Source organism: Astatotilapia calliptera, chromosome 5 (assembly GCF_900246225.1).
Source record: "Astatotilapia calliptera chromosome 5, fAstCal1.2, whole genome shotgun sequence".
Lineage (NCBI taxonomy): Eukaryota > Metazoa > Chordata > Actinopteri > Cichliformes > Cichlidae > Astatotilapia > Astatotilapia calliptera.
The window spans coordinates 33,607,929-33,628,765 of record NC_039306.1 but is presented as its reverse complement, the minus strand read 5'-3'; the positions used below and the strand labels follow the sequence as shown (position 1 = coordinate 33,628,765).

The 20,837-nt window shown below is 42.0% G+C and overlaps 1 long non-coding RNA gene across 1 annotated transcript in view; it reads left to right on the top strand.

The window, feature by feature from the left end:
• Positions 1-14,629: 14,629 nt before the first annotated feature.
• LOC113022998 (uncharacterized) overlaps positions 14,630-20,837 on the top strand; it is a 31,061-nt gene continuing 24,853 nt past the window's right edge. Inside the window, exons 1-2 of the long non-coding RNA XR_003272481.1 lie at positions 14,630-15,143; positions 16,741-16,886. This is a non-coding gene — a long non-coding RNA (uncharacterized LOC113022998). The remainder of the gene's footprint in view (positions 15,144-16,740; positions 16,887-20,837) is intronic.

Sequence of the window (20,837 nt, the reverse complement as noted above, 5' to 3'; positions counted from 1 at the left end):
TCACCACACTGCACGAACCGTAAACTGCATCTTGGACTGCTGGATGTAAATCATGTCTTGCAGAGACACTCAATACAAACATAATTCCAAGGCAGACTGCTCACACAGAAAGAATTCTTGTACAAGAACCACAAATATCGGTGGCATTTGTTCATGATAGTTTAAAGAACTCATGTTTTATATTTCGCTGTGTCAGAGCCGGCCGTCGATTACAGTCTGCTCTTTTTGTCTTACAAGTTGGAAATCGTTAAAAGAGTTAAAAGCATTTGAAATGATTGTTTATTTTCAATAACTTTGCTTTGCAAGACCAACAAGTTATTATTTGCTTTCTTTGTTAACATTCACCTGGTACCTTTGAACTGTTGTGAAGCTGTAAATCAAATCCTGGTATTGACTATATACACTATACTGCCAAAAGTATTCACACATATATGAACTTGAGTCACATCCCATTCTTAATTCATAGGGTTTAATATGATCTCAGCCCTTTGGAGCTATAACAGCTTCAACTCTGAGGAGACTCCACAAGGTTTGGAAGTGTGTTTATTGGAATTTTCATTCTTCCAGAAGAGTATCTGTGAGGTCAGACAGTGATGATGGATGAGAAGGCGTAGGTTGTAGTCTTTGCTGTAATTCATCCCAAGGCTGCTTTGTCAAGTTGATGTCAGGACTCTGTGCAGGCCAGTCAAGTTCTTCCACACCAAACTCGCTCGTCCATGTTTTTAGTATGCTGGAGCATTAAGAGTTCTTTTCATTTGAACTAAGACCAACTTCTGAAAAACAACCACACACCATAATCCCTACATCCACCAAACTTTAAACTTGGCACAGTGCATTCAGACAAGTACCGTTCTCCTGGCAACTGCCAAACCCAGACTTGTCTGTCAGATTGCCAGACAGAGAAGCCTGATCTGTCACTTCACAGTGGGTGTGTGTGAAATTTTACGCCACTTTGTGGCAGAGTTGCTGCCACGCCCATTCACTTCAACTTTGTAATAATGCCACTAACAGTAGAAGCTTTGTGGAATATTTAGTAGTGAGGAAATGTAACAACAGTTGCATGGGTGGCATCCTATCGCAGTACCACGCTGGAATTCACTGAGCTCCTGAGAGCGACCAGTTCTTTCACACATGTTTGTAGAAGTAGTCTGCATGACTAGCTGCTTGATTTTATAGATCTGTGGGATGTGATTAGAACACCAGAATTCAATGACTTTGATGGATGAGTGAATACTTTTGGCAATATAGTGTATCCAGCCAATTCCAGGCTGACTGTCGTATTATTTATGGTGGCAAAACTAAAAGAAACATTCTCATGGTGTGAGTACATATGCAGAGTAAAGCTTCACACAGGAGTAGAGACAAGTCAGAATCCATGTTGCAAACAAATGTATATTCACCAAACAGTTGCAAGTGATTGCTGGCAGTCGCTGGGGAATCTATAAACCCCCATTCACACAACATAAGCTATAAACGCACATTTTTTTCAGATAGGTCACTGACTGGGCTCTAGGCCTTGGTCACTGAGGCATAAGTAATTTTAATCTGCTGTGTCATGGTGTCAAAATTAGAATATGATGACAATAAACAAGCTACTTATGAGTCCATATCTATGCAGAGAAATGTTCATACAGTATGTGGTTGAGTTCATCTTGTGCACGTAATCAAAGAAATTTGCTCCTGTTTTAATGTTTACAACATAAAACACATTTGCATTAATTGTGTTACAGTGTTGTGGAAGCCAAATTAATTATTAATGACCCAAGCTACAGATGTGGAAGCACCTTTATACTAATATGCAGTCCTAACAACTGGCTATAAGAACTCTGAAGTCACTCCCCTGTGGATTAGGATAATAAAATCTCCAATCTCTCAACATACAAAGGACAGCTCTCCACACAGCAAGTAAGCTTTGACTAAATTAAAGTTAATGGAAGTTATTTGCCATTGCCTGGTCCCACATATCACCATTTACTAATCCTACTGTAAATGCAAAAATTACATTTACAATATCTGCAGCACATAGCAGACTTTATTTGGGGAACTGAGGGAGCTAATTTCTTGGAGTACAAAAGAGGAGAATGTAATTAATGTCTACTTTGTTAAGATCTGTGCAAAATATGTAACTCGACCTCTTTTAATTGTATTGTCAAATGAAAGCAATTTTGACAGTCCATCCCTACCATCTGGACCTGTTTTAGGTTGCCTGTGGCTCAGGAGTTAGAGCAGGTCATCCACTAATCTGAAAGTTGGTGGTTTAAACTTGGCTGTCCTTGAGTAGAAAAGCGCTATATAATAAAAACTACATTCACCATTTATTTGGGGGCCATCTGCATTGACTGTATGTAAAAGATGGATTTAGGCACTGGCACCTCAACTTTGGCTCTGTTGTTCTTTTGGAGGCAGAAGTAACTGCATTTAGATGAAAGGAGGCTGAGATATCAGCAGAGGTTAGATAGAGGGCATTTCAGAGCTGATTTCATTTTTCAACGCTCCATGTGGTCACTGGCCATCTGCAGTGGTTGTTAGCTAAAGGTTTCCCTGTGGAAGATGCAAACTGGCGAGGGTAATTGATGTCTTATGCTGTCATTCGTCCCCACCACCTGACAATGCAACATTAAAACATTTTTAAAGGATTTCATGTGGTATAAAACTCGCCTGTCTATGAGTGCATACAAACTAATGTTCAATATAGTAAACCGACAGTTCAATGATAACTTGTTGTGCACTTATCAGTTATGTTCTGCAAAAATATGGGGACCGCAGGTCTAGCAGCACCTCTGAGGTAAGGTGGCCAAAGTCAGGAGGAGCATTAAAGGCATTTGCTTATATCTGTTGCAGTAATGGCTTAGGATGAACCGCATAACTGCAGTATTTACCACTATATCAGATCTGAATGTCAGTGTGGTGTGCGTGTCATCATGGTTACAGCCTCTATGGAGCATGTTATGAGCCACGTAAGTGGTTGGACGGAGCTGCGCTCGCAGCTGATTGATGCTGGGCGGACCGGCTCTAATGCTGTCTGGCTTGCAGCATACAGAATGTGACACTGGTTTGGTTTGGAGAATATTGATCTCGAATGGTTCTTGCCGAGCGTAGATATGGGGGCCTGTATTGATGTTCACTATGGCTCTCATTTCAGGCTCATCTCACCCTGCCTCTGTGTTTGTGTGAGGGCGTGTGCGTATGTATGTGTGTGTGTGTGTGTGTGTGTGGGGCAGCAGCAGTGCCGGAGGCTACTCAAGTGTGAAATCGCGTGACGTTTTCTCCATTGCGCTTCATTTAGCCACACATCGCCCATCTCTCATTCCTGACAAGTTTCTTAACTGCTCCAAAATGTGAGCGCCTCAGGGCGGGGAGGCCGTGTAGCCCCGTCAGTGTACAATGAAGTGTGTGTGTGTGTGTGTGTGTGAGAGAAAGTGGGTGTGTGTTTGTGGGGGCTGAAGCGAGAGTCTAATAAAGCTAGCAGCTGCCATGGAAACCAGGGCAGAGGCTAACTCATCCTCTGTGTCTAGGGACCCATCAGGGCCTCGGCCATGGTGCAAACACATGCATGCACACAGAGATACACATATAGACACAGACACACAATCAGGTACCAAAAGCATGGTAAATGACTCTTACTGGGAGGCCTCTCATACACGCTCTCATATAAACAGCAGACGAAGAGCCGTGAAATAAGCTATGGCACCGCAAGAAATGGGAAAGCAAGCTGCCTGTTCAAGAGCCCCTGTGACTCTACTTCGTCTGTCTCACACACACACACACACACACACACACACACACACACACACACACACACACACACACACACACACACACACACACACACACACACACACACACACACACACACACAAACACACACACACACACACACACACACACTGGTACAGAATGACATGAGAGTCAGGATGGCTTAAGATGCTCAATATCCAGCTGTAATCCTCTCCCCTTTCTTATCAAAAGTGTGTGTGTGTGTGTGTGTGTGTGTGTGTGTGTGTGTGTGTGTGTGTGTGTGTGTGTGTGTGTGTGTGTGTGTGTGTGTGTGTGTGTGTGTGTGTGTGAAATAGGTAGATACGAATGACAGCAAACTCAGGTTTTGACGACATGACAGCAGCATTCTCCATGTGGCAGGTTTATTGCATTTTTAATCTCTGCTTACATAAACCCTCAAACCCTCAACATCCGACACACGGACACGCGCACGCACACACACACACACACACACACACATAAATATATACAGACATTAGGCACACGCTTCATCATCTCTCCCTTCACTGTCGCTCACACAATGAAAAGGGCAGCGGAAGCCAATCAAAATGATCTCTAATAAGAATATTACCCATCATGCTATTTGTGTGTGTGTGTGTGTGTGTGTGTGGGTGGATGGCTTGCCAGGCTTCATCTGACATTTATAAAATGAATTGCAGTTCACATGCTGAGGAAATGGCGCACATCTACGCGTTATGCGATGCAGGTTCTCCCCCGGGCTCGTGCTTGACAAATCTCATATCCTCGCCGTGGACTGAAATCCCAGCACAGAATTAGGCAATTGCAATTGAAAGTGTGATTGAAAGGTGGATGTTGGTGTAGGCGACTCCGAGTGCCACTCTGGGTGTCACTGAGGTGTCACGAGATAAGGAAAGATGACAGCAGTTAAGGCAGGCGACTGACTTGTTTCCTTAGCTGGGCTGCAGATTCTGTTAGGTCAGACGAGTTCAGGCTCAAACGACCCTGGTGGGGAATATCAGCTCGACGTGTCAGGAGAGACGCAGAGAAGATAACTGTAAGACAAATAGTGAGCAGAGAAGATGATTATAAAGAAGAAAAAAAGCTAGCCTTGCTTCTTGTGTCATGTTTCAGTAAACAGGCGATAAACTTATTAAAAGTGCTTTTCAAAGGCCTTCCAGCTTCAGAAATGAAAAACTGAGGCATATTTGTGAAGCTCCTACTAACTGCTATAATCTCAGGGGGGGTTGATAAAGCCTACGTAATAAATGACTAACTGAAAATGGCATCCCATAGACTTGAACCCAGCGCGAGAACAAAGTAAGCCACCCACCACGCCTTATTAAGAAAAGAAGAAAGAGAAGCTTCCAGGGCAGCATTTCACAGAGAGTGAGTCCAAGTTTAAAAACACTGGGCACATATTGTTCTTTGATCACAGAATGTGATGCAGTGTTGATCAGCCTCCGTGGAAACAAATATGAGATGATTTTCTACAGCAACGCTTTAGGATATTAAATGAGGCAGGTATTCATACCACACTTTTCTCCCATCCCAACAGTGAGAGCATCAGTGGACGATTCCTATAACAGACAGAGGGTGAAAATAATTACATAATATAATGGCGTAAAACCAGATTCATGCTCCAAAGAGGATGAACTCGATGTCTGTCTCTACTGTCACCCATGCCTCTCTTCACACAGTGCAGGGTTTTAGCTTCACTCTTTAGAGCTGCTAAATTATGGTCTGTATTCTGTTCAGTGGGAACAGAGCACAGTGCACTGCTCCAACAATGGTAGTAGTAATTAGCATTTTCATGTAAAATGGTTGAAGGCATACTGGGAATACTTTTATAATGATTAAATGTTAACACTTTCACACTCTAACACCTGTAACAATAAATGTTAGAAGAGAATGTGCCATTCAGAAGGTTAGCTTGTTGGACACGATTCTATTATGTTTAAAGGCAGTTATTGTAGCTCTCACGCTGAAAAGAAAGATGGATGTATTTTATTCTATTAAAACTTTTCTGATTATTCCTTTAAAAATTGAGAGTTACAGATTTGCACTGGTTACTTTGTTTCTATATATTTCTGCTAATGTACATTTCTGTATAAGTAATTGCATTCAGTTTTATTTGCAGCAAGAGCTGCAAATAAAACTGTACTACTTACTTTACTTCTTATAATTATAGTAAATTATTGTATGGTTTCTACCTTATTGTAAATAATTATTGTAAATATTGAAAAACAAAAGCTGTATTACAGACCTTAGATAGACATGCCTCAGAACAGTTACCTGACTCTACTATGCACTGCATCTAAAAGACTTACAAAGACTCCATATTCTGCTTTAAGTAACTAAGAGCAATTTTAAATGGGTTTAAATGGGTTCTGAAAACAAACAGCTGAATGGGATTAGAAATGGACTTGACACTAATCTTCAGTAAATATCTAATCACCTGTCTGCTGCTCTGCCTTGGTCAGTTTCAGTGGATGTGTTTCAAACTGGCAGAAATATTTAGGCAAAAGTAATCAAGTAAATAAGTCGGGTGAAAGGAATGGATGAGAGGTTCCAATGTTGAGCTTTTCCTTTCCGAGTGCAGATGTACAAATGCAAAGTGCATTTCAACTATTGCAAAGAAATCACTTCAGTCAGTATTTTTGTAACTAGGCTCTTATTGGCTGAGGGGTCGCAAGACAAAGGAAGCTTTGAACCAGTAATTCACAGTACACACGATTTAAAAACCAGTCCATATACCATTTATATGTCCACATATGCATTTCCCTGTGATTTTTCAGTTAGTCTTGTATTTGATTGGGTGTACGTATGATGGGGTCAGGATTGAGTTTTTTTTATGTTTGGTCTTTGGGTTTCTGTTAATACTGGATACTGTCACTCACCAAGCACATCTCATATTCATTCTAAACACAGCCACTGCTCCCACAAACAAATTAAATCCCTTCCTATATGCCACGGTGCTTTTTCCTCTTGGGTAAAGAGAGTGTGGCACTAGAACTACTGCCATATTTGTTGGTTGGAGTCTGATTATTTACTCTTGCACCTGTTCGGTAATTTCGAGGCTTCAAAACAATCCTGCTTGCGCTGAGTTGCTTGGAGTGGCGCAGCTGTGGTTTTACTTTTGTATTTGTTATGAAATTGCACCTCTTACCACGAACACAAGTGCAAACAGGTTTTTTTGTTGCTGTTTTTTCAGATGGCTCATATAAAGCCTTTTGTGTGCTAGTCCTGAGTTGAGATATTTCAGCTTTAGCTTTTAATGTAAGACTACACCTACGGCTGTGGCTTAACATATTCAAGCTTATCACTCATTAATGGACTAAAAGCTGTGAAAAATATACATATTTCAGTGCAATGTTTTGTCTTCTACTTTTTTCTCTGATAAATGGTAAAAACAAAAAAAGCTAAATACATATATTGTGTATACATTGCACACTTTCTGACAGTTTAATAAGAAAATCGTAGCTCTAGCACAGATGTTGAGGGAGAAAGGGATTTTTGTTTCCTTTAACATTTTTTCCAATGGACAGATTTCAAAACATGGGTCAGCCTGTATGAAGCAGGTGTCCAGTCCATTAAGCCTTCACAAAGGAATCTGGGATCTTTAACTAGTCTTTTCCTGACTCATTAATCCCTGGTGTGATCAACAAAGGAATAGATTCCATGGCAATGGGTCCAGTAATGACTCGCTGATAAAACTGAATGTGATTAATCACCCCACTAACAAAATTAAAACAAGTGAATTATCATCACTTATTATCATTATTAATCAAAGCCATTATTTTAAAGTGGTAGCTTCATTTGCAATTTGTTCAGAACAGTGTTTGTTATTGTAATCACAACATTTATGCTTTGGGTATTACACTCAGTAGAAGCAACTTTATTTGTTGGTTATTAATTTAAAGTGGTAGAGCTTTTATAAACTGGGTCCATTTACTATCCACCCATTCTATTCCACTTATCCTTGTCAGGGTCGCAGGGGGCTGGAGTCTATCCCAGCCATCATAGGGCGAGAGGCAGGGTACACCCTGGACAGGCCGCCAGTCTGTTGCAGGGTGAACACATAGACAAACGACCATTGGCGCCCACATTTGCACCTATATAATGTCTATGGGCAATTTTGAATTACCACTTAACCTAACCCCACTAACTGCATGTCTTTGGACTGTGGGAGGGAGCCGGAGTACCCGGAGAGAACCCACGCAATTATGGGGAGAACATGCAAACAAGCCAGGTGGTGGAATCAAACTCAGGACCTTTGTGCTGTGAGGCAACAGTGCTAATCACCACACCACCGTTTTGTATTCTCGGAAACACAAAACCAAATTTTCCTGTGACTTAACTTTGGTTTTTCCAAGGTCATGTTTTAGAGCATGTGTGATTCAGCACTGCTGCCATTTCTAGATCATCCTGTTCTGGCACCTACACTTGTGCGTCTGCATAGCATGCATCTTCTTGAAATGATGCATGTAGAAACAGTTACTCTTCTACTTCATTTTCATTTGCCAGACGTGGACAAAGAAGAGAGACACAAATCTGTCAAGATGATTTAAGATTGTGTTTCTGTGTTTTCACTGTGCTGCATGCTGGAACCAATCCAGTCTCAGTCGCCATGTGCCAGTCGGTGGGGTTTTGTCAAAGCCTCTGGTCTGGTTCATTTTTGCTTGTTGCCTGCATCCTAACCCACTACATTAAGGCATCAGTGAGATGGATTTGTCAGTACCAACCCTTTACGAGTCGTTGCCCGGGGCGGCATCGTGGTGGCGGGCGGCATCACGGGCATCGGCAAAAAAAATAAATAAATAAAAAATTGCTCGTACTCATGCTGCCCCGACATCAGCCAGCGCATATTGGGAATGGTACAGGCACCGATCGGTTTTCTGGGAGTAAGGGCGCCCTCCGTTTGCGAGGTGCGCCTGCTGCTTGCGGCACAGGGAGGAGAGGGCGGGGCGGCGGGGGAGTCTCTGGCTGGCTGGAGCAGCATCTAATAACCAACTCGCAAAATAAAACAAAATAAAAACAAAACAACAAACACGAAAACACCAGACATTATGATACAGACTTATAATTTGCACCGATGTTTTTTTGAAATTCTATACGCGAACAGTGAGCGCGAGAGCCCTCGGTGCACCTGCTCGCTGCTGAAGTCAAAGTAAACTTTATTGTCATCTCCGCTACATACAGTCCAGTATATAGAGAGACGAGACGACGAGGCTCCAGTTACAGCAGTGCAAGTAAACAAACAATAAATATAAGAAGAGTAAGAAAATAACAATTTGAAATTTATAATTTACAGTTTGATGATTTAAAGTCTCACACACAGAGGGAGTGTTCGCCCGGGGCGCCGAACAGGCTAGGACCGCCACTGTCAGTACCAAATAGTTTTCAGTCACTTAACCTAACCAAACAAAAGTAGGTGCAAAACACAAAGATGTCAAGAAGACAGACCACGACAAACCTGTGCCTATCCGGTCTAAGTCTGACGTCATTAGTCATTTCCGGGTCCAAACTCCGCTTCAGGTCCCAAAGTCAAACGAACACTGCGGCATCACTGAGAGTTACAAACTATCTAAACTGTTTCATCTTTAATAAAATCATCAGTGTTGCTGCTTCACCAGGTGTAACAATTAAGTTTAACATCCAGGCATCCATGAAAACAGAATTTATTAAATTTAACAGAGTTAGAAGTTAGCAGGAAGTTAACTCACTAGTTTCCACCTAAACATAATATATCATGTTCTGACTGAGGGATTTCTGAAAAAATTAAAACATTCAGCTCTGCTATCACTTCATAAATAAATGAAGACAGAAAACTAAACAGCAGTGACGTTTGTAGGGTTACTGAAGTTTGGCTAGCTGGTATATAATGATGTGCCACGTGTTAGCTAGTGACACAGCTATGTTAGCATAACATAAACACATTAGCACAGTGAAGCTGGAGGATGAACGCTAACTTTTTTCCACTTGATGAAAGGAGAACAACTGAGATAAGGTTAGTCATTAATATACTGCTGCATGGGCTGGGCTGTAGTTACATCGTAAGGTTTTAAAAACTGAGCTATGAAATGAATAGTGGTAATAAAAACCGAGAGAGGCTGACTGTGATCACTGATTTTTTTAGGGGCTTGTTGAGATTAAATAGAACAAAATACATTAAAAGCATTAACACATGTTAAAAACACAACAGCCTTAATAAACGCAGAGTAGTTTGGACCCAGAAGCAGGGTTCATACGTCATCACTTAAAGACCAGATTGCCATTACATCCCATCCAGCCTCCTAAGGCAGACTTTTTTTTTGTCTCTAAAATAGGACCATTATTTCTGGATGGCCAGTATAGCTGCAGCTGGTCAATAAACGAAGAGGTGAAGGCACCATATGATAAAACAGCGTCATATCTTGATGTGGTATGAGAACGTGCCGGCTAGAACAAAATGCAGTTCAGGTTCTTTCTACTGAACGTTTCAGTAGAGCTGTCCATTGACAGCACTGGGGATGAATTCCCTCCAGTATTCAAATTTTCCCCCTACTGATTACTGCAGAGTAAAGAATTTTTATCACCAAAGTTAAAATGCCTACCTTCAATAGGAACTCCATTTTTCTTTGTTGTTCCCAGCAGCTGCCTCCCTCTGAGACTATTAAACCACAAACACACAGGATTTGGTGTGGCTCCACATGAAAAACACAGCAAGCTTACTTGATAAACAGTAAATTCAAGGTTAGGCATATAGGCTTTTGCTACAGCCCACGTAATACGACTTGCCCTAAACTTCAACTCCCTATAAACCTGTAGACTACATCTTCAGCACTGGGCCGACGTGCTCTTCTGTTAACTAAAGCACGGCTTTTGTCGGCTGACATTGGAGCTGTTGGGCACAAAGTGGTCACTAATGGCAGCTTAATCATTCTTACAACATTTAATAGGCACTTAACAAATGCTTTTAGTGTACATTTAACACCTACATTAATTAATTCCACTCATTTAGTGCTTGCCTGCTAGCTATGTAATGTCATTAAAGTAGAGCCATGCAGTAAATTGACTGTTCACAGCGATGTAACATGAGCTTCAAACATAAATAAGTGAAGAGTTGTACCAACCACAGTTTGGTGGTGTGAAAACAGCATTAGTCCTCTTTCCCTGTGTTCAACAACTGAACACCATTTTTAGCTTATTCTGACCTTTAGTAATGTCACGGTGCAGTTACACAGAAACCCTCAGTCATAATTAAACTTGCTGGTTTGTCCATGTTTCTCTTTGTTCCCGCTGGCTCTGTTTATAATCTGCTTTCTTCTTCGTTTCTTAATCTGGCCTCTGCACACAAACACAGCAGATTTAAAATCAAACAGCCAAGGTATGGATTGTAAAGCTTAGAGTGAAGAGGTTCGACAAAATTATTGCATTAATTATTGCAGTTGTTGCATCAAGTAGTTTTATAATCAGGTGAGATCTGTTACAGGACAGCTCGATTTCTAGGGATTCGGTTTAGACAACTGAACAACAAGTTTGTTTTTTTTACAGACTAAACATTTTAGCATTTTAAAGAGAGAGATTAGACATGATATTATGATGAAATTCTATCATTTCCTGTACTTTCCCAGATTACTTCAGTTCAGTATGGTTTATGGAACAGTAGTGATGTATAATACCAAGTAACATTCAGGCAGGTATTGGCAATACTGATCTGATAGTGATACTTTGTATCAGTATGCACTACAATTTCAACAAATGAGACTTTGTCTTTTTAAAGATGCGCAGAATTCCCGTCATTTAAACACAGACACAAAAACCTAGACATAAGTCACTTTCCAAAATTCAGCACCAGTGCTACACGCAGCCAACAGCTCCACATTTCATTTGTACCTGGATAGATAGTGCCTGCCTGCAGCACCAAAGGACTCCGCGAGCTATGTTTGTCTCGCCCCAGCAGCACCTGTCCCTCTCCTCCTCTTCAGTTTGCCTCATCATAAACTCATCATCATATTCTGTGTTATAATTTACTTTTGTTTCTGTTTGACAAGGTTTGCAGTCTTGCTACATTTGTCACAAACCGCGTCTCGGCTGTTAGTGGAGCTGAAATAGCTCCACACATGACTCCACTCATCAACTGAGTGAGCGAGCACAAGTGACCTGTGACGCATTTACACAGCTGTATTTCGCAGATCACTATGACAGGCGGAAGAAGAAGTAGTTCTTACCAATCATTTAGACAATCCCTGTAATACAGCTACTGTGTTCCTGTTACTCATAAAGTACAAATTTACCACAAAGTACCAAAATGTATATTTTTATGAGAATCGATTCTAAAACAGAAATATCTGGTATCGGAGTAATTGATATTTTGTATTATATCTATATTTAGTATTGATCCGCACTCCACTAGTTTATGGCAGTGGCGTTCTTTCAGGGCATGCAAGGCAAGCAGTGCTTGTCTAGTGAAATCAAAAGCAGACATTAATTAAAGCATACCAAATTAAACAATCTTGTTTCACTACACATAGCATTCTGTCATTAAATTTCTCTCATGGCTGTTTGCATTCATGCATTACTGCCATCTTGTGACCACAGATGGTTATTGTTACTAGAAACAGAATTATTTCTGCATGGTAGGAGTATGGAGTAGGCGTTCTCATGAAAGTGTCCATGGCTGGTTGACGATGGCTGGAATTTCTCAAGCTTAGAGCCAGCAGCTTACAGTTCTTTGTTTGTGCTTGTGCACTGGGGATAAACCTCTGGTCTGATGATTAGCATGCAGGGCCAACTGCTGCTGGCTTTGCATCTACTGATCTGAGCTGTGTTTAGTGACAAAACAGAGCTGGAATTGGCAAGTAGATGGAAACTCTATTATCATGATAAAAGATGAGCTTTCTCTTACTAACCACTTTGGTCAACATATCCAACATGTAAGAAAGTTTGAATCAATCATTCAGAACATTATAATGAAAACTATGATGATGGCGAGGGGAACTAATGCTCTGTTTGGCTTAATAAAACCACCAGGTGAATAGGTGCAGGTTCCCCCAGCATTTCATTACTTTATGTAGAATTTCAGATTAACTTGTCACTTGGTTTACCAAATTTACAAAGTTCAGCTGGTTTGCTAATACACCACCTTCGCTTTTCATTCAGTTTTTTCCCCACTATAGATATCGACAGCTATGTCACACAGTGCTCAAGCGATGAGCACAATGCGATGCATTACTGTGCACTGAACAGAATATGAATTATTTAAAAGAAGCTCAATGCTCAGCAATAGTAATGCTAGTAATACTGTAGGAATACAGTAACACAGTAAACCATATAACACCAATGTGGAACGTTTTTCTGCAGGAGAAGTACTTTCATTTCATTATCTTACATAATGTTTGCCAGTAATACAGTTCTGAAGTATGTATAGAAGTATGTATATGTAGAGTATGGCATGTGTAGTCAAGTATTTTTATACTATTCTGTTGTTTGTTTTGCTAAAGCATTGCTTACAGTTCTATAGAGTGCAGAGACATGAAGGGGGTTACATCCGCTAATTTTCTGTACATGCTACTGGTTTATGGTATGTAAGTATTTACTTTCAACTTAAGTGGTTAAATGCTGCAATTCGGGCATGTTAAAGCAATGGATAACATATACCACATGGATGCAGCAAGCTTTGGCAGCTGTGATGTTTTTTTGTTTTTTAATTAAATTATGTTATTATGTAGTTTGATTAGCGAGCTGAAGTCATAAAATACATGTAAGCTAAATAGTGCTAACTAACAGACTCATAAAATTATAGAGTTCCACTGTGTAATTTGTATCACACATCGAGCCATGTTCTTGGTGAGACAGTTTTTATTAGCATGCTTCAAATTGCACCAAACTTGGTGGAGAGGTGAAGTTTAGTGATGATAATGAGCAAATAACTAATTATCATAAGTAGTTGTTTTAGCAGATCATAAACAAGTACTGGTGATGGTTTGATTAAGATTGCGTGCTAATGCTATAAAGTTGGATGTCTATTAGAGGAACGGCAGTTTTTGCACTTTTGCTTTTTTAGTCACCTCTCGCTCTTGTGTGGAAATTATTGGTTTGGAACATTTAGGCAATTTATAAATTTAGCATCACAATACATGTAGCATGTGCAACATTTCCCCAAAATTGTTTTGTCACTGCTTCCCAAAGTGCAAGAATCCAGTATGACAAGATAATGTACTCCACGTTGAATTGTGTCATTTCAGCCTCACAAAACTACCCTGTTAGATATATGAGAAAAACTGATGCGAGCTGTCAAACACAGAGACGCTTAACATCCTGTAAGGGGAAATTCTTGGTGGAAACAGAGAGTTCTGGTCACACTTTTTGCTTCATCTCAACTTGAAAAGTTTTGGCTGACGGCAGTTTGAAACCCGAAATAGACGTGGAGCTCTTAGCTGAAACAGATGCACATGTTGTTTCGGCTACTTCTCGACAAGAAAAAGTGCTTGTAGTTGTACGTACATAGACACACACACACTGAGAAGAGCATTTACTGGAAACAATAGATGTGGAGGGGACACCTGCTTGCCTGATATGCACCCCCCCATCCCCCCCCATCCTCCCTCCCATCCATTAGGATTCAGTTCAGGGCTCGGCTCTGTCTCCGTGAGTAGGTTAGCCATGTGTATCATGGTGAAATCCAGTGAATGATAATGAACTAACTGTGTGTGTGTGTGTGTGTGTGTGTGTGTGTGTGTGTGTGTGTGTGTGTGTGTGTGTGTGTGTGTGTGTGGAGAGGAGGAGGAGAGGAGGTGGCATGCTTGCTGAATCACTCCCTCTATCCATCCCTCCATCCACCTATCTATCTAGCCATCCAGCTATTCCTCCTCCTCCACCACCTCCTCCTCCTCGTTGGCGGTGTGTTGGCTAGAAGGACGGCCCCCATGCTCTGACACACACACATGCAGACGCACACCTCCGCGATGTGTCACTACCCAATTCCACCTGCCTCTTCTCGTCATTCTCCGCTCACTGTTCCATCTACCTACACTTGCTCTTTTCCACCCTCTAAACCTCAGTTTGTCTTTATTAATATTATTTTTTTTAGTTCTCTCTTAGTCTTGCTCTCCACCCCCCCCCCCCCCCCCCCCCACTGTTCTCAACTCCCCCCCACGCTGTGTGTCACCACTGCCGGGAAGGAAGAAAAATGCTCCGGCACACGAGAGCGAAAGGAGAAAACGGTGAAAAGAGTCAAAGGGAGAAGACGGTGAAGACTGGAGTGTGCTCGGAGCACAGCGATGCCTCCATCTGCTATGAGCCACACTCTTCTTTGATGGAATATCCCGGACAGCGGAGGGCAGAAGGAGGGAGAAGAAAAAGAAGGAGAAGAAGAAGAATAACAGGACTGAGAAGACGGGACGGCCAGCGCTCGCCTCAGGAGGGTACGGCAACACGAAATGAAAAGAACAAAAAAAAACAACCCATGTATGACATGCTTTTGCCAATCATTTCTCTAACAACTTCAGCTCTTCTGTCCCTTTTGGCGTTTTTCATTTTGGGTTTTGATCTCTCTCGCTCTCTCGCTCTCTCTCTTTATTCCCTTCTCTCTGCTGAGTTGTGTCCACAGGCTCTGTTTGGGACTTTGGCTAATTGTGAAACTATTCTCCGGACTCAGGCAAAGACGAGACTTTCTATACCCCTCATTTCTTTTTCATTCTAATTAATCCCCCCCTGTGCAGACCCTCAAAGAGCCCATCTCTCTCTCTTGCACTCTCCATAACTCCAGCTCTGCCTCTCTCTACCTCACTCACTGTTTTTTTTCCCCTCACTCTCTCCATCTGTCTGCCTTTGAGAAGCAAATAATTGGATGTGGAGATTGGCTTCTCTGTGGCTGAGCCAGAGGATTGAGGCTGCACGGCACTTCACACACAGACACACACACATGAAAACACGATTACTCACACACACATACACCTGCAGCTCAGGCTGTGTGTGTGTGTGTGTGTGTGTGTGTGTGTGTGTGTGTGTGTGTGTGTGTGTGTGTGTGTGAGAGACAGAGAGAGTTTGAATATGAGCTGCAAAGATCTCCCTCGTTTTTTAAAAAGAGTAGTTTTCATCGTTTCTTTCTTCTTCTTTTTTTTAAAGAATTTGCCAACTTCTGAATGTGCTCTCAAAGCCAAGTATAGACTAAGTAATGTGCCTAAATGACTCTGTGCTTTTTCTTTTTTGGGGGGGGAGAGAGATCCTCTGCTGAGGTTTTTTTGGGATAAGGAAAACATATATATATATATATATATATACACACACGTAAATATATTTCTCCTCTTCAAGTTATGGATGTGAGCTAATTTCTTTGGGGAAAAAGTATTTATTGTAATAGTATTTTATCAAAAGTATTTTTTTACAGTGCAGAAACCAAAAGAGAGAAAGAGAGAGAGTGAGCTCGAGCGGCTGAGAGACCTTTGAAGAGTTAGTGGCAGAGGTATTTCCCTGCAGAGAGGGAGAGAGAGACAGAGATGAAGAAGATGAAGAGGAGGCTTCTGAGACAACAAGACACGAGAGGTGTTGAGATGCTGGCGAAGTTACAGGCTAGCTGGCTGAGTGGAGGACACACACGCACACACACACACACACACGTGCGCATGCACACACACACACATCAACACTTAGAAGAGATGTGAAGCTCTTTTCAGCACACTCTCTGCTCTGAGGCAGGGCGCCAAGTCCCCAGGGATGGATAGGAGACCTCTCAGCCGTTACACTCACACACACACACACACACACACACACACACACACACACACACACACACACAGAGTTAGTTACCTTAACACATTTTACACACTCGCAAAGCCTCAGATGGAACGAGAGGGACTTTGCTTCGGGACAACCTTTTTCACATTTCTTCTTCTTTTTTTAATTGTGTTGTATTTCATTATTCACTCTCTCTCTCTCTCTCACTCTCTCTCCTCTTTACCTTCCCGCCCAACCACACATCTCCCGCCTCCCTTTTCTCCTCCTCCTCCTGCTGCTGCTCAGCTCCATCCAAGCTCATTGTCCTCTCAAACGCGCACACACCTCGCCACTGAGAGTGTTGCGTACACGTGCGTGCATGAGGACGGGGGTGTGTGTGCGGCCGGTCTTTCTACGCAGCAGCGCAGCCCGGCACCAGCTTTCACTCTGAGGTGAGTGTTTGTGCGCCGTCTCCGTATCTCACAAACTCACCTTTTTTCTTTTAAAACACAGTTTTTGTGTGTATTGAAGTTTGTAAAGTGTGTGTATGTCATATTATTTGAACTATTGGTGTTTGTGTGTGTGAGTGAGTGTTTGCGTTAACAGGGGTCAGAGGTTCTGCCGGTGACATTTGGATGGCAGCAGGGTTGGATATGGAGCTGAGATTGTGTCCCAGGCTGCTGGCGTGACTGTGAGTGTTATGAGCGTGTGTGTGTACGTGTATCCGTGCGTGTGCGTTGCCAGAGGGTGAGCTCGGCTCAGTCTGTACGTGCTCTGCTTATGAATTACTGACCACGGCTTGAGTTCTGCTCCCTGCTAGATCACAAGGAGCCTGCAGATAGCCTCTCCTCTGTGCTTTTTTCTTTCTCTTTTCTTTTTTCACACTTTCACATCGCTCCGTCTCTTCCTCTGTGTCTCTCTCTTTTCTCAGTCCGTCTCATTTGAGTCGGGCGTCTTAATTGGCATACCTGCTCGTAGGCAACCGCACCGCCAAAGCTGTGCGCTCAATGCATATTCTCACACAACCAGTTTATATGTTGAAATAATCTCCTCTGTCACACACACACACACACACGCACACACATTCCACGGCAGATTTAAATATTTCCCGGCGGGGTTGGAGGGTGAACAGAAATAGATCTAATTCTAAATCAGGACTAGAGCTCGGCTCAGGCAGCCACACCACCCCCCCTCCCTCTCTCCCTCTGCTACAGCCAGCAGCTACAACACTTGCACTCCAAAAGAAGAAGAAGAAAAAAAGAAAGTTCAAAGATTTGCTGTGAGTTTTACCAGTGAAATATACTGCGACAGCGTGAGAAGAGCAACTCTTCCCTCGCCAAACCCCGCGCTGTTCATCCACATCAGCCTCAGTGCTGAACACGGGGAGACAAAAAGAGCTTTTTAGTTTCAAAGATGCTGATAATCAGACTTCCTTTATTTTTATTTTTCAGTTTTATTTTGAAGCAATAACATTAATAAAAAGCAGATTTAAAAAAACGGTTCATTTGCTTCACAGAAACTTGACTTTAAAAAGATTTTGGACAGTTTTAAGCTGTATGGATTTTCCCGTTCCGCCTCTTGGCTGCTACAGTAGCTGGCTGCGGGCGGATTAAAACTGGAGTTAAGATACAGATCTGGAGTTGATGAGTTTCTAGCTGCCTGTCTGTCCGCCTACCTGTCTGTCTGTGATGCCGTGTCTGTGTGAGTCGGGCCTGATTCCAGAGCGGTGATAGGATAGGTCACGGCCTGCTGGCTGCCTCCAGCGGCGCAGGAGAGAGAGAGAAGGAGGAAAAGACAGAGATATGGAAAAGAGGAGGACGGCAGGGGGAGCAGGTTGAAGGAGAGGGTGTGTGTGTGTTCATGTGTCAGGTTGTGTGTTTGTGATGACGGTGTGTGAGATAAGGCAGAATGGGGGGGGATAAGATGTGCTGAAGGCTGGATAAGCTGCACCTGGTTTGAGAGAGAAAATAAAAGATAAGAACACACAAAGAGAGATGTGGGGAAAAGGGGAGGTGGCAGGTCGCAGGAGTGTGTGTGTGTGTGTGTGTGCCTGTGTGTGTGTGTGTTAAGCTTCCGATATCTACCTACTGTCTCCTACTTCTCCTCACCCGCAGTCTCCCTCGCTAACCGCCCTCTTCCTCTTCACTCTCTCCTCTTTCTCTTTTTTGACAATGAGCCGACAGCAAAGAACAAAAGAAGACATAATACATGCAAGCCCTCCTCTCTCTGCAGTCAGGAAGGAGAGGAGGAGGAGGAGGAGACAGGAAAGAGGAGAGAGGTATGAGTAAGGCGCAACATGCAAGGCAATTGTCGTAATCAAATTATATAAAATAAAAAAGGAATAAATAAAAATAAGCTGTGTGGTTGCTCCAGAAATGTCAAACTTATGAAAGGAAGGTGAATCAGTGGGTGAGTTCCTGGATGTGAAATGGTATTTAAAAAAAAAAGAGTTTTATTCATGATCACAGACCAAAGTTTTCAAAATGTGCAGACAAACAAGCCTTCTGCTGTTGTTGTCTTACTGACTTTCTGCACTAATAAGACAAGGTGACATTGAAAACAAAAACCCTCAGGTGACTCTGTGCTTCATCTCTTACCAACAACTGTTGAGCCGTCCTGTTTCCAGACTCTCTCTGTTGTCTTTAATCTGGACGCAGCGACCTGGAACTGCACTCGTAACGTATGTTTGGACCATAATTAGTTGGAACCAAGAGCAACGACCGATCACTTCAGAATTTAAAGTGTGCTGTTTAAAGTAATATCTCTTCTACTTAATTTAAAAACAAAAACAAACAGTAGAGATGTTGGCAAACTGCTGCTTTAACCAGTAGCAGCTACATCTAAGTAGAAGTCATTTTAAGTTCATATAGTGAGATATTAGATTAAAGGTTAGTTCTTTACTTAATGAACTTTTAAGTAAAGTTAAGTAAACCTGAGCCTGGTTCTTCCTGTTAAAAGGGAGTTTTTCCTTCCCACTGTCACCAAAGTGCTTGGTCACAGGGGCTCATATGATTCTTAGGTTTTTCTCTGTATGTATTATTGTAGGGTCTACCTTACAATATAAAGCACCTTGAGGCGACTGTTGTTGTGATTTGGAGCTGTATAAATAAAATTGAATTAAATTGAATTAAAAATAAACAACACGGCCACATATGCTAATTTGTCGCATCTTTCAATAGGAGCTTAGGTGGTTTCAGTCGACCAGAATGATTACTTTTATTTTGTTCTTGATTCTCTTTGGGATATAAATTCTTTGGACTGTTCACTGTGATGTCGTTCTGGGTCTGAAACCCAGAACGACAGCGAGTTACCCGCTCCCTCCGCTGCTTCATCTTCAGTTGTATAAACTCCAACATTATCACTCATACAGTGAGTGCTGCAGTGTATTTCCCTGGTTAACAAACTGGTACAAATGTGAGGCTAATGCTCCAGTTTGAGCTGTTTTTAGCTAAAACAGTTGTAGCTGTAGTGGTTTCATATTTGTATTTTGTACGCTGAAAAGTTTGCTCAGCAGAGTGTTGTCCTGTGCTTCCCATTTGGCTATTATTGTCTGAAAGCAGGCTAGCGGCAAAGAATTCAGACACTGGAAAGAACAGACTGGACAAAAACTGTTGAAGTAGTCAGAGGAACCCCAAAGGTTAGCCAGATTGTTTGAGCCAACTTTTTCTTAGCAAATATGTTCACACACAACACTATTAATGTTACCAGCCATGCAGTTCATTCACATAAACAGTCTTTTTTTTTTTTCAGCTCATTTGGTTTGAATGATGTTGACACAAAGGTGCAGTGGTTAGCACAAAACTTCCTTGTTCGAGACTGGAGGTGGAGTTTGCACGTTCTCCGGGTTCCTCCCACAGTCCATAGACATGCGTCTCAGGTTAACAGGTTGATATGGTCTCTCTCTAAGTGATAGACAGGTGACCTGTTTGGATGTTCACCCCATTATTACACAGATGCTTGTTAAAAATCTAACCTGCAGGAGTCCTGCTGCAGATATAAAGAGGAATGACTTAACCTTCTGAACTCTTTCATGGCATGCATTTTTAATTTCTCTTTGCTATTTGGGCTGATTGGGACCTGATGAATGTAAAAACAAAGTGTTACCAGACATTTTTTTTAACCTGATTTTTGTTTCTGAGAAAAATGAGATCCACATATGAGGACATTCATTTTAAATGTTGATAGATCAGTGGCACTATAATGTCCTCTTAAGTAGATATCAGGCCCTTGTAGAGCAAAAATAGTATTTTGATCTAGATAACCCAAAATGTGATGTCCACATATGTGGACGCCAGGTCCTAGGAGGTTAAGAAAGCAAAAGTAGTTACGCTTACATACAGATTTAACTGGCTAATTTGTGGATTGTATAGCATCAACAGGATTGCACTGGTTTTCCCTTTGCC